This window comes from Scyliorhinus canicula, chromosome 4 (genome assembly GCF_902713615.1).
Source record: "Scyliorhinus canicula chromosome 4, sScyCan1.1, whole genome shotgun sequence".
NCBI classification, from domain to species: Eukaryota; Metazoa; Chordata; class Chondrichthyes; order Carcharhiniformes; family Scyliorhinidae; genus Scyliorhinus; species Scyliorhinus canicula.
Genome location: NC_052149.1, coordinates 68366616 through 68380819, shown reverse-complemented (window position 1 = coordinate 68380819; position 14204 = coordinate 68366616).

Here is a 14204-nt window from a genome sequence, read left to right as displayed (position 1 = left end):
GAAAAATTCACTGATGATTCCCATGTGTTATTGATAGTTGCTTTTAGGCTATAAGCTTTCATGCTTTGAACCTTTAGAAAAGTTTAATTGAGTCATTTACATTTGCTATTCAAAACCTCTGGGTCCATCAACAAAATTATGATATACCCAGTATTAACTTTGTTCTGTGTTAGAGTAAGCTGTGAGTCATCCTCTCTATATTTGTCACTGATATTTTTAAGAGAAAGCAATTGTTTCAGGTTTAATGAGGTAGAGCTGAATGATTTAAAAGGAAAAGGGGAGATCAAAGTGTTATAATTTTTCCCTCATGATGTTTTATGCAAATTGAATACTTTGAGGTGTTGATTGAGGTCATTAGGCTCATCTGTTACCTACCTGTGCCCCCCACCTTGTTCCTGCTCAGCAAGCTGCTTCCATTCAAGTGCAACCTCAGCCATTTGGAGTACATTAAGGAGGTGTTATGTTTCAGAGAATGCATCATGTTTTGAAATAATCCAAAGTGTGAGAACCTCCATACGTTTTGTCTTTGCAACAACAAAGAAATATAACAGAGGAGAAAACTGGCGATGAGGATTGAGGCAGGAAAAATCGCTGGAAGAAGAAATTTGTAAACTGAATAGTGGAGATGGCATCAAGACCAAAGGAAGATTCTCAGGACCGGACTCTCACACGTACAGGATCTGGGCTGTAGGGACTGTGCATGCGGCAAAGCTAAATGGGCTGCGGTGAACGGGGATTTCAAAGTCTATCAACTCTGCACAAGCCACTACCTTGGGGGAGGTGGGGGGAGGGGGGGGGGGGGGGGGGGGGGGGGGGGAAGTTGTTTGTAATGTCGGAGATTTTGTGTGCCACACATCCAATAAGAATCTGAAGGCTGGGAGTTTGTTGAAGTATGGACCCTAGGAGCTGGGATCCAAAATTGCAGGAAAAGGAATGTGAAACTTTTAAAAATAAATTTAGAATATCCAATTAATTTTATCCAATTAAGGGGCAGATTTGTGTGGCAAATCCACCTACCCTGCACATCTTTGGGTTCTGGGGGCGAAACCCACGCAAACACGGAGAGAATGTGCAAACACGACATGGACAGTGACCCAGAGCCGGGACCGAACCTGAGACCTCGGCGCCGTGAGGCATCAGGGATAACCCACTCTGCCATCGTGTTGTCTAGGAATGTGAAATTTGAAACTCATATGATGAAAGATTCCAATTATACCTCATAGCAAATCAGACCCTGGAGCACCTGATTGTCATAACATTTCTCAGCTCAGTAGGTCCAAAACCTTTATGCTGCATATAGTTCACCCAGCAAAACCAGGAGATGAATCGTACATTGAATTAATTAAAATCTTAGAGGGGCATTCTCTCCTAGACTGCTACTGATTGCGGAATGATTTTGGGCGGGATTCTCTGTCCAGCAACGCCAGGATTGTGAAAGGCGATTGGGCAACGAATCACGCATGAGGCGAAAATCATGGCCAGCGCCGGGCACACGACAGAATGCCATGCTCCGGTGCCTCGACAGCGGCATCAATGCGTTCTACTCTGCACGGAGAGTAAACGGCATTGGTATATCATTAGCAGGCCTGACCCAGTGTTCTCGCCGTGATGCTGTGCCTCCACCAGGAGGAATTTCTGATGGCGAGTTTCACTTGTGGTTTTAAAATTCGGGAAACAGGCGTCATGGCTGCTAAGGGAGAGAATCGGTAGGACATGTTCCCAGAGGCTCGATCTTGGGCTGCTGGTCATGCCACAGGTAGGGCTAGCTGGGTAGGCGGTTGCATCTGCCAGGGCCAGGGGGTGACGAGGTGACTAGTGGTTAGCGGTGGGGTCAAAGTGACCACCCCCAGAAACCGGGGTGCCCAGACACAGGCTTGCAAGGCAGCCATTTTGCTGCGCACCCCATTGACCGCCCACTATGTGGGTGCCCCCACCCCACCACCCCTGCACCCTTGCACCCTATTCCTCATTCTGCACTCCACCACCCCTTCACTCCAACCCCCAACCTCCACCCTACCACCCATGCACTCCACCCCCACACCTCCCTGACACTCCAACCCCCCCTCCTCCTCACCAACACCCCTCCCCAACGAGGTGCTGCCTACCCAATGGAAATGGCCACAGTAGCACCTACAGGAGGGTGCTGGACGGGGGCCTCAGAGCGTACCACTGGCATGGGTAGCGCCAGCCAGTGGTACCCCTGTCAGCATGGAGTGGTGCCGAGGTCAGAGGCCTCCACAGTGCCGGGCACTGAAAGGGCCAGGAGAGGAGTGCTGAGGGCAGAGTGCCGGAGCAATGGCGAGGGGTGGGTGTGGGGTGAGGGACGAAGGAGGAGAGGGGAGGAGAGAGACCTGTGGGATCGGGAGTTGCAGTGCAGTCTGTGCCGTTGGACCTGGTCGGACATGAGCTCTGGTGCTCCACATCATTTGACAATGTTGGATTCCTGCCCACGGTAGCACTTTCCATTGTCCATCTGGATGATCCCTGCATGCGAGCTGGCCATTCCATCACAGGGTCGCACAGAACCCTTGGGTGACTGAGGTGGTTGGGTCGGGGGAGGGGGTGGAGATGGATGGGGATGGGGTGGGGTACCGAGGCGGTGAGCAGAGGCTGCATTGGGGTTCCTGGCCCGTGCCCACCGTCAACGTCCGCTCATCTACCCCCTGCCCCCCCTCGGCGCTCTCTCTGCAGCCAGCCCAGCCAAGTCCATCTCTCACACCCTTCTGATGGAGCACCGAGTTTGGTTGCAAATTTGTGAACTGTGAGACGGTGAAAACTTATGTACAGGTTTATGCCCAAGCCTCTAACACAATACTGTGTGCTGCACCTGTTCCAACCTAACTGCCGTCCACCTTTCTGGCCTTATAGGCCCGAATGCTCCATCTTGCGGTACATCAGGAATGGAGACAACCTGCAGCGGTTCCTTGTGGCATGTGTCCCCTTTGGAGTCCATCCTCTGGTGCAACCGTGCCTGGATGGGCCCGGCTGCTGCTTGTGTGACCCAGATGGCGTAGTGCCACCCATCATCCAGTGACTGTTCCACCTTCCTTTGTGACTAGCTCAGGTCAGCCGGCACCCGGTCAATGCCGTCGACACTCTCAGCCATGATCCACTGTGACTGGGCCAAGCTCTGGAGCGCTTCTGCACTGCCCAGGTGGCTCTGGTACATAGCTGCTTGTGACAGGGTAACCCAGTCCTGTGCCTCAGCCACCACTCGCACAGAGTGCCCCAGGCCTTGGACATCCTGACCCATGGTCAATACCTTCGCCCCCAAGGCCTCCACCAAAGACGGTGTTGACCTGGGTGGCATTCATGCTCAGCACGGCCTCCTGTCCCTGTAGGTGATTGGACTCCAAATGCTGACAAGCGCTCACGTAGTCTCTCGCTCTGTGACTACATCTCCATAATTGATGGGACTGCCATTTCCAGAAGCCCAAGACCCTCTGGACGGCAGCTAGTACCTGGGGTTGGACCACTCTCTGACTGTCCTCCCCTCGCGGTTCCTACCTCCACCTGATGTATCACAGTACATACTTGGTGCACATTTAAAAGAGCGTACGGCTCATTTAAATGCCTGGGTGTCTGATTCATCCGGCAGCCATGGGAGAGCTAGCCAGGGTGCCATTTAGTACTGACCACACAAACATGGACCTGTCATGACGGAACCTGGAGGCGTTTCACAGACCATGGGAGATCCCTGGTGGTCATGGACAGGGCAGGGTGGTACCCTGGCACTAGTCCTGGCACATGGGCACCTTGGCACTGCTAGCCTGGCACCCTGGCATTGCCTGGGGTACTTCCATGGTGTAAGGCTAGCAGTGCCAGGGTGCCCAGGTCCCATGTTGGCACTGCCAGGGGTCAGCCCCTAGGTAGCAGAGGAGTGATGGGGGTTTACGGGAGCATCCCCAAGGGTGGGTGGGTAAGTAGAGTCACAAAAATGGGGCGGCGCCCTGAAAGAGGTGGGGAAAGATCGGGGTGACCGGAGAAAATGGCGCCCCAAGCTGCAAGGAGCCTTTCCTGTTAGCGAGCTTCAGCTCACCAGCAGGAAATCTCTCAAAGTGCTGTCTTGGTGAAGAGGATCTCACTGAGGTCAAAATAAAATGGCGAAGTGCCTTCTGGAGAGTGGGATGTTCCTCGGCGCTGCTATCGCCCCATACATAAGAACATAAGAACTAGGAGCAGGAGTAGGCCATCTGGCCCCTCGAGCCTGCTCCGCCATTCAATTAGATCATGGCTGATCTTTTGTGGACTCAGCTCCACTTTCCGGCCACTTCACTTCATGTCACTGATGTACACAGGTTAGACACTCAGCCGGGGAATTCTGGAGTAAATTAAATATATGCAAGAACTGTGGCAAGAAGGGCCATGTCACCAAGCCACGTTAGGCTCATAAAACCTCTCCTACACCAAGAATGTGTAAGAAAAAGAAACATCTCAACATACTACTCATGTATGAACAGGTAGGAGAAGCACAAGATCACTTAAAAGACAAAGTAACCGAGCTACTACAAGAGCTAAATCGAGTGTCTTGTTAATGTGAGGCGATCAACAACATTTTTGGGTGAAGCCAAAACTCAAAGGTCATAAAATTAAAATGGATGTGGACATGGGCGCAACAGTATCGTCAATAGTTGAGAGATGGTTTTTGCATTAAAATGATGCATTACGGTGAAAGTCAAAGCAAATGGACAGATGGTGAAGTTGCCTCTTCATGTTATCCCTGGAAATTTTCCAGTTCCATTTGTCAGAGCATGGTTGGCTAAGATTAGGCTTAACTGGGCAGCAGTAAATAAACTAGTGGATGCAAAGAGCACCTTGCAACAACTTCTGAAGAAATATGAGAAGGTTTTTGAAGATTTGTTAGGCTCCATAACTGGAGTTGAGGTACACCTCAAAACCAAGCCAGATAACACCATTCAAATGTCTCAAAGCTAGAACAATGCCACACACCATAAGGCCAAAAGCTGAAGAAGAACTAGAAAGACTAATACGGACAGGAGTAATTGAACCTGCTGCTACAAGTGATTGGGCAACACGAATAGTTCCTGTATTGAAATGTAATGGTTCAGTGAAAATTTATGGAAATTTTAAAATAACTAACAACTCAATATTGTGTGCAGATCCTTATCCAATTCTACTGATTGAAGACTTGTTTGCTGGACTTTCTGGAGGGCAGTAATTCAGTCAAATTTATTTTTTACAGCACGGTAGCATAGTGGTTAGCACAGTTGCTTCACAGCTCCAGGGTCCTAGGTTCGATTCCCAGCTTAGGCCACTGTCTGTGCGGAGTCTGCACGTTCGCCCCATGTCTGCGTGGGTTTCCTCCGGGTGTTCTGGTTTCCGCCCACAGTCCAAAGATGTGCAGTTTAGGTGGATTGGACTTGCTAAATTACCCTTAATGTCCAAAAAGGTTGGGTGGGGTATTGGGTTATGGGGATAGGGTGGATATGTGGACTTGGGTAGGGTGCCCCTCCCAAGGGCCGGTGCAGACTCGATGGGCCGAATGGCCTCCTTCTGCTCTGTAAATTCTATGATTCTATGATTTGCAGCTGAATGTGGCTGCTGAATCACAGTCAGTACTTAATATGTGATGGACAAATGCCTGTTTTGTCACAGAAGATTTCCTTTTGAAATAATATCCATGCCTATTCTTTTTCAATGATCCATGGTTCAAATTATAATTGGGCTGAATGGAGTACAATGTTATTCAGATGACATGTTGATCACTGGCTCGAGTCAACAGGAACGTTTGGAGGATTTGGAAGCTACCCTGAAGTGTTTACAGAGCCAGAATCTGAGATTAAAAAGGAAAAGTGTGACAATTTCAAGCCATCTATATATTGCCTTGGTCATAGTATCGACAGAGATGGCTTACACAAGGAGCCTAAGGAAATGAAAGCATTCTTAGAAAAACCACAGGTGGGTTTCTCTGCCGGAGGGATGCTCCATTTTGCTGGCGCCCGGGAGTTTCCCGACGGGTTGGGGCTGCCCACAATGACCCCATTGACTGGCCGGCGTAACGAAGAATCCTGCTGGCGGGTCGAGGCAGAAATGGGACGCGGCGGGGCGGAGAATCCGGCCCCACATCTTTAAAATGTGGCATACTTTGTTTTTTTAAAAATGAATTTAGATTATCCAATTCATTTTTTCCAATTAAGGGGCAATTTAGCGTGGCCAATCCACCTACCCTGCACATCTTTGGGTTGTGGGGGCGAAACCCACGCAAACATGAGGAGAATGTGCAAACTCCACACGGACAGTGAACCAGAGCCGGGATCGAACCTGGGACTTCGGTGCCGTGAGGCAGCAGGGCTAACCACTACGCCACCGCGCTGCCCAAAATGTGACATAATTAAGGTTGTTTGGGATTGATCAATTATTATGGTACTTTTATGCTAAATTTAACAACATGGTTGAAGTCTTTACACACTTTGATTTGTGCCAAACAGGCATGCCATTGGTACGAAGAATGTGAGGTTGCATACAATGAGGTAAACATTACAGAAGTCAGAGCTGTTGGTTCATTATAATCCCAGGTTGAAGTTGCAACTTGCTTGCGATATCTTACTCTATGGGTTGGTGCAGTTTTCTCACACATAATGCCTTCAGGAGAGGAATAACTGATAGCATTTGCTTCAAAACTCTTACTAGCGCAGAAATGAATTATGCTTAGCTGGTAAAAGAAGCTTTGCGCATCATTTTCGGGGTAAGAAAGTTCCAACATTACCTTTGTGAAGGTCATTTCACTCTTCTGATGATTATTGACCCTTGACCACAATCCTGGCTGTATAAAGGTGTTTGGCAGCTCATAGATTGCAAAGATGGTCCTCAATATTTACGGTACACCCTTAGGATATCAGATATCACAAGTCAGAGCAGCATGCAAATGCTGATGCTTTGTCACAATTGCCGCTGCAAGTCAAGCATGAACCTGGAGAACATTTTAGCAACATCCTGCATTTCTTGCTCATAGATAATGTACCTGTCAGAAATAGACAGGAAGGGAGTGAATAAGGGTTTGAGCATAAAACTAATCAGAAAATAATTTTTCTGGAGGGACATAAATGTTATGTAGTTGGTAATGGCAGCAAAACCAAACTTGTCTAATGTTCTAGTACAGAGAGATTAAAAAACATCTATTCAATCAAGATTTAACAAAACCTTGTACTTTTCCAGTACTCCTCTGTACTGCATTACTTGGAAGAAGCACTACAGGTGGCAGGGGGAGACTTCAATGTTGTGCCACCGGTGACTGAGAGGGTTGAGGCTTGCAGGGCATGCTGGCAGACTGGACCTAGAGTAGGTGGTGAGGGAATACCCACAATGACAAAAAAGCTGATGCATTGCATTTGTCAATCTATCTGTCATAATGGCAAATGTTCATGACAATATTGTCCTCTGAAAATGGTCTAGTATTCCACTCAGTTTAAGGGCAATTAGGTATGGGCTACAAATGTTGGCCTTTCCAGCGATGCCCCCATCCCACGAATAAATAAATTGCAAAATTGCAAAGTCCTTCAGTGCATGTCTGTTTTTGCACGGACTACACCTGGTTTTTGGTTCAATCCCGGTTCTGGGTAACTGTCCGTGTGGAGTTTGCACATTCTCCCTATATCTGCGTGGGTCTCACCCCCACAGCCCAAAGATGTGCAGGCAAGGTGGATTGGCCACACTAAATTGCCCCTTCATTGGAATTTTGTTTTCAATCACTTGGGAAAAATTAGAAGAAGACTTTGATACTGCCTTTTCCTTTCACATTATTCAGATCTGTTTATTCAATTTGAAACATGAGCATTTTTTCATAAACTGTAAACCCCAAGCATCTAAGTGACCTTGTTCTGTTGCTTGAGTGAGCTGTTTGCTTGGAGTGTTTTATTAGCAGGACTTCAAGATTCATCCTGAAGGTCTCGCTTGAATGCAGACATTTTTCGGGTAGATTTCTCTCTCATTTTGATTGGGTTGCTTAGCTTCTGCTGAAGAGATAGCCAGAAATTAAATTTTGCATTGCTTGTTTGTAGAAAGGACACCTATTATTTATTAGAATGATATCTGAATAATTGAATGCAGTACTCATCTTAATCTCACACAGTAATGACCTTCAGATATGAGGCGTCGATTCAATTTTCTTCCTCGTTTCTCTGAACGAATGTCACTCACAATGCTCCGCATTCTCATAAATTTGGCAATTGGCTTTGCCAATACCTTTACAGTTCTTTACAGCCAGAATCAGATGTTCCTCATATGATATGTAGCAGAAATGTAAAAATTGTAATTGCTGCAAATGTGGAAAAAAAAATGGAATTGCTCAGTATGTCAATCAATGTTGGTTAGCATCTGGTTGTAACCCTTCTCAGCCCTGGCATGGGTTTGGCAGACATACCCTTTATAGAGCAGAAGTTTTATTTATTTATTTTTAAAAATATAAATTTAGAGTATCCAATTAATTTTTTCCAATTAAGGGACAATTTAGCATGGCCAATCCTGCACATCTTTTGGTTGTCGGGACCAAACCCATGCAACACTGGGAGAATGTGCAAACTCCACACGGACAGTGATCCAGAGCCTGGTTTGAAACTATGACATCGGCGCCGTGAGGCAGCTCTGTGAACCACTGTGCCACCATGCTATCCTACAGAGCAGAAATTTTGAAGTTTGATAACCTAAGAAAGTTTTGCCAGTTAGGCATTCAAAACGTGGGTGGTTTTACAAAGCGTTTTTCAGAGGCCAGAGAACAAAGTGGAGACCTAATATAATGAGGCCCATGTTGCCATCCGTGCGGTCATTGAGCAATGCTTCAGAATCCTGAAAATGGGGGTCCAAAGTTGGACTGCTCTGGTGGTGCACTGCAGTACACCCCCCAGAGTGTCTTCCACTTTGTGGTGGTCTGCTGTGCCCTCCACAACCTGGCACAGCAGCTGGGCGACATTCTGGAGAAGGAGGAGGAGGGATATGCGGCCTCATCTGAGGAGAATGAGGTGGAGCTGGATGAGGAGGGGCTCGAGAACGAGCCCCGGGAAGACCTATGGGAGCAGTCGGAGGATGGAGGATAGGCAGTGGTATGCGTCCAGCAAGCCAGGAGGGCCAGGGAGGCCCTCATCCTCGCTGGCTTCTCATAAGATGAGGTTTATCCATAAGCTCACCCCTCACCCCCAACCCCCCCCCATTCACCCATTTCCCTCCTTCCTCCCTCCCCCACACACACCCCTCTCCTTGCCTACCATGTTCCACTCTCCCAGGGTCAGTGTAACATCACTCAAGTATGATGGCCCTGTGTCGGCATTGTCAGCGGGGCAGTATACAAGGCAGGAGAGTAATGATAACCCGCTGTAAGGTGAGCCCTGGCTCTCCTCAGTTTATGGCAAAGTTTGACTACTTCTTTCTGTTGAAAGCATGTTCAAAGCCATCCTCTGGATGGGGGGTGCATCAATGGCTCTTGCTCTAGAACCACTGTGCCCGTGAGGCAGGGGGTGGGAGGAATGGAGGGCAGAAGAGGGTGGGGTATGGGCAGGCCCGCTGTGCAAAATAGTGCCAGTTGGTCCCTGAGGTCTCCACAGGACAAAGGGGCAGCTGGAGCGAGCTCCAGAGGGCTCTGCATTATCTGCCTGTGTTGGCCCTGGCACCTCCCTATTGTCTGCACCATGGTATTGATGCCCTCGGTGATGCTCCTCAGTGACTGGGACATGCTGCGAAGAGTTTTGACAATGTCCACCTGGGTCTGGGAACATCCCTCAGCGACAGGGAAATAATGTCAAGGTCCTCAGCCATGGGCGTCACTGACTGAGCCATGCCTTGGACACCGCCACTCATGGCGCTGATGTCTCACTCCAGGCTTTCCACTGTGGTCGCCACTGTGGCAGTGTTGGCCTCGGTGCCGCGCATTGCCGGTGACATCTCCTACGCCCGTACGTTTTGGAACTCCTTCAATCGGTTATGCACTTGCCTGAGTGTTGCTGACATTCCCTCTTGAATATCATGGCGTGCCCTTGCATTACATCACCTCTGGAATAACCTTGTCCAGGGGCTTGGCATTTAACTGGGGACTCAGCTGAGTCCTGGGAGCCAGCAGACCTCTGACTGGTGACTCCCTTGGATGACCCTGCCTCAACCCGATGTGCACAGCATCTGTGTGGTACTCACCAGAATCATAGAATGTCTACAGTGCAGAAGGAGGCTATTCGACCCATAGAGTCTGCACCAGATTGTGTCGCAGTAGCCTGTCAACTAATGTTGCCCACTGCAGTGTGTGTCTGCGCTGCTGGAGGGTGGGGATGACAGCTATGATGGTGGTCTCCTTGGAGCTGTCCTCTGAGGTGCTTCCTTGGGTGGCAGGGAGGGTGGGAGACTCCTGATGGCCCTGCCAATCAGGTGGAGATCCTGGGGAGAAGAGAGATGTTGTCAGTGGGAGGGAAGGATGATTTTGTCTGACGTGAACAACTCACAGGACATCTGGGTGAAGGGGCAGTGGATCCTCACCTGTGTGGAGCAGGCCAAACTCAGAATCTCCGGAGCAGTTCGTCACAGGGGCTGAGGACTCTGATATCTGGAATCCACTGCCCATATGGGCCCTTTCCCGCCTGTTATGGGCTAATGTCTTCTGTGGGGACAGAGAGGGGGCATTGTGAGCCACTCACTTGAGATATCAGGGGGAGTTTATGGCAGGTAGTATGTGAGGGCACTGCACCTGGGCATGGAGGGCTTGTGCTTGTGGGTGTTAGAGTGTGCTGGGGCACAAGTGTGGTGCTCTAATGTGGGGAGGGTGTGAGGTGCCAGCCGGAGTGAGGGAGCACAGAGGTCAGGGAGTGGCAGATGGACTGATTCCAGCGGGCCGGAGTTAACTTATCCTTGCTGCCTGGTGGAGGTCACTGGTCTTCTTCCTGCACTGGACAAAGGTCCTCCTGGTCATGCTGCCTGAACTGACGGCAGCGGTCACTGCCTCCCAGGTGGCATTGGCGGCCCTGTTGCAGGTCCTCCGACCATCCTAGGGAAATAGGGAGCTGGATTCTTTGATCCTGAGGCTAAGTGCTGATGCCGCCATGGGAACGGTGGCCTTTTACGAACGAAAAAAATGGTGCAAAACGGCCACCGATCCCCCGTCTGATTGGTGGCTAGTAGACGCGCAGCATAGAGCACCCGGCACTAGCTGCGGATGCGGCAGGAGAATTGCCGGGTCTGTGGCCACGCATGTGCACGGTGGTAGCCTGCATTGGCTGCGCAATATGGCGCCTTGCAACATGGCGGCGGCCACAGTGGACCTAGTCTGTCAAATAGTGCCGCCCTTTGGCCAGGCTCACCACCAATGGACTACCACCCACCAATGCCCCCAGTCCTTGACAATGCCTCCATGCCTGCGGATCGGCTCTTCCCCGACTGTGGTGGCGCTGGACTCAGTCTGTAGCAGCCACGCCAAGTTCCCAACAAAAAATAGCATGAGAGACCCACGCCATTGGGAATTCGGTCCATCGGGGGCAGAGCATCGTGGACGGGGGAGGGAGTGGTGCCCGTCTCAACTCCACGGCATGCTGCAGCAGCCTGATCAGGGTTGGCAAGGTGCCATCTCGTGTGCTGCCTGGCAGTGAGTTCAGAGGGAGTGTTTATGAGGAGCATCCCCTTGCATGAGGCCAGTGAATCAGCTGCTGGTATTGCCAGTTGTGAAGCTTGTGGGGGATCATTTCCGGCCCTAATTGCCATTAAATACGGGCGGTGCTCTCACCAGCTCAGCCATTAGGAAATACCCAGGAAGCCGTGCCGATACGACACTCAGAACTTTTTCCATTAAATTGTGTCCATAGACAGAATGATTGGAGGAGAAGGCGAGCCTTGTTTTGAACAGAGTAAGGAGGCAGGGAAGATGAAGTGTGCAGTTGGGAAAGTGCTGAACGTAAATTAGAGGGGAAGAATCGCCAGGGTTTTGTTAAAGCTAAAGATTGGAGTTATCTGCCTAAACTTGTTTATCAAAGCCAAGCTATCTTGTGGAATACAAAACAGAGCCAGGAAATTAGCTGTCACTCCAAGTCCTGCTCAAAACACTCTCAGCATTGATGTACCATCGATTGTACGCGAGGCGAGTGATTTACCAAAGTCTGGCTTTAATTGACTAGAACACAGCTCTGCGATCGTCTACAGTGGAAAGGGACGATGGTCAGGCGTCTGACCATTTATACCTCGTTAATAGAGGCGTGGTTAACTCAGCCTCTCGGACAATCGGTCGAGAGGCACATGACCGACCAGGGCCAATGGTAAGCCGACGTTCTGGCCCAATGGCAGACGAGTATGCAGATCATATCACCACAAGCATTTCCACTTAGAAGTTGTTGGTCGGGTCAACCCAATCATACTACATATGTATTATCATGTATTCCCTATAAGGCATTAATTAATATGTTCCTTACAAAACACCATCAGAAGCAGATGGAACTTAAGTAATAAAGAAAACATTGTTTAATATTATGATGCAGAGCCAGCTGCTCATTCCAAAGTGAAACAATTAATCAGTGCTTTTTGTAATGCTGCAGTTATAAAAGGAAAATAATTGTGGCTCTATCACCAAAGGATAATTAATATACTCTTTTAGCCATGTACCTGCACACAGATTCCTAGATCTAATGGGAGAGAGTCTTCAGGTTTATGCTGTGGAATTATCCTTTATCAAGTTGATGGGCATTTCTCCCTTTCCATTGAATGGAACAATGCCTATAAAGTCAAATTATGTTACCAGAGAAATTAAATTAATCCATGTTGTGAATCTTGGCCAGTCAGGAGAACATTTTTCTGAAATTGGAAGGTGCATTTGACGCATGCATTTATAGTTTCCTTGGCAACTTCAACTGAACATTAGTGTTGGATCTTAAAAGCTGATGGCCCCTGATCAATTCCAAAAAAACATAAATTGAGCTCTCAAAATTTAATGGTAAGGAATAGTTACAGTATATTCAAAATTGAATCATTTTTCCGGCCCTACTGCTTTTATACTTTGAAGAAGCAAACCAAGTGTGTATCGGGGAGGTGCAGGCAAAGTCTCACAGGATTTGATTAATTCTGTGTGGTGAGCACTCAGCCCAAAATGAGCTGGATGCTGGGATCTGGATGAGAGTGAGGCAAGAAATTGCGTCAGCTTGCATCTGCTTTTTAAAAAGGATTATTAACTGTTACAGGAAACACAGAGAAAGGAGGTTACCTTCTTTGGCAAGCTATTACTGCATACATTTATGTAGGAATTGGTTTAATGTCATACAATTGCTTTTTTGTCTTTGTTATCACATTTAAATACCCTACAGACTTGTACTGCGATGAGAAACAATCACATTTTGCTCTTTAAAAAATTCTTCATCATATGGATGATATTTTCTTCCCTTTATAATTTTGAAGCCTTAGAAAAACGGTTGGTTTCAACAATATTCACATTGCTTTTATTATACATAGATCCACAATTTGTTACTCCAAACATCTCAGAGGCTATTTGTTTTTCACAATCAGGCCCTATGGGCAAAACCTTCCCATCCTGTTCGTGACGGGCTTCATGGCAGACAGGAATGGAGAACCTAGTGATAGGCAAGAAGTTAGAAACCTACTAACTAAAAAAAAGTCTCCAATTCTTCCAATGGCACGTTGGTTATCACACAGCCTAGTGGCGTGAATGGTATTTCTTTCATTTGCATCTCATGAATGCTCATTTGATCAGTTGTTGCTGGAATCTCCTCACGCCTTCGAATCTTACGACACACCAGTGGGAAACTTTGTTTGCCTCAAACCTATTGAAGTGTGTGGCGGGCACGAGTCAGACTTCAGTTCGCTCATGACTTTGAGGTGACTTCAACATACATAACGTACCTACCATAGTGCTACAACGCTCCTGTTGCGTTCATCCCACACTGTCGGACTTGTAAGGTTGGTCCCCTCCTGCTCTTGCCAACATTGTCTACAGGGGCGTGACTGTGCTGTGGTACGCCTACAGCTCTACTTTCAGACACTAATCAGTACTATTCCCGGGGTTAGCCAATGCAGGGGTCTTCTACGCCCGATGGCTGTCACCATGGAGGAGGAGAAAACTTTCAAAGCACCATTAATACTATTAATAACTGGTCAAATGGCTCCCGCTCATTGACAATGAACAACTGGTAGGTTATCAACTTGCCACTTCAGAGTATAGAGAACAGAGCTACTTTTGTAATTCATCCCATTTGCACCTTATCATCGCACAGATGCTC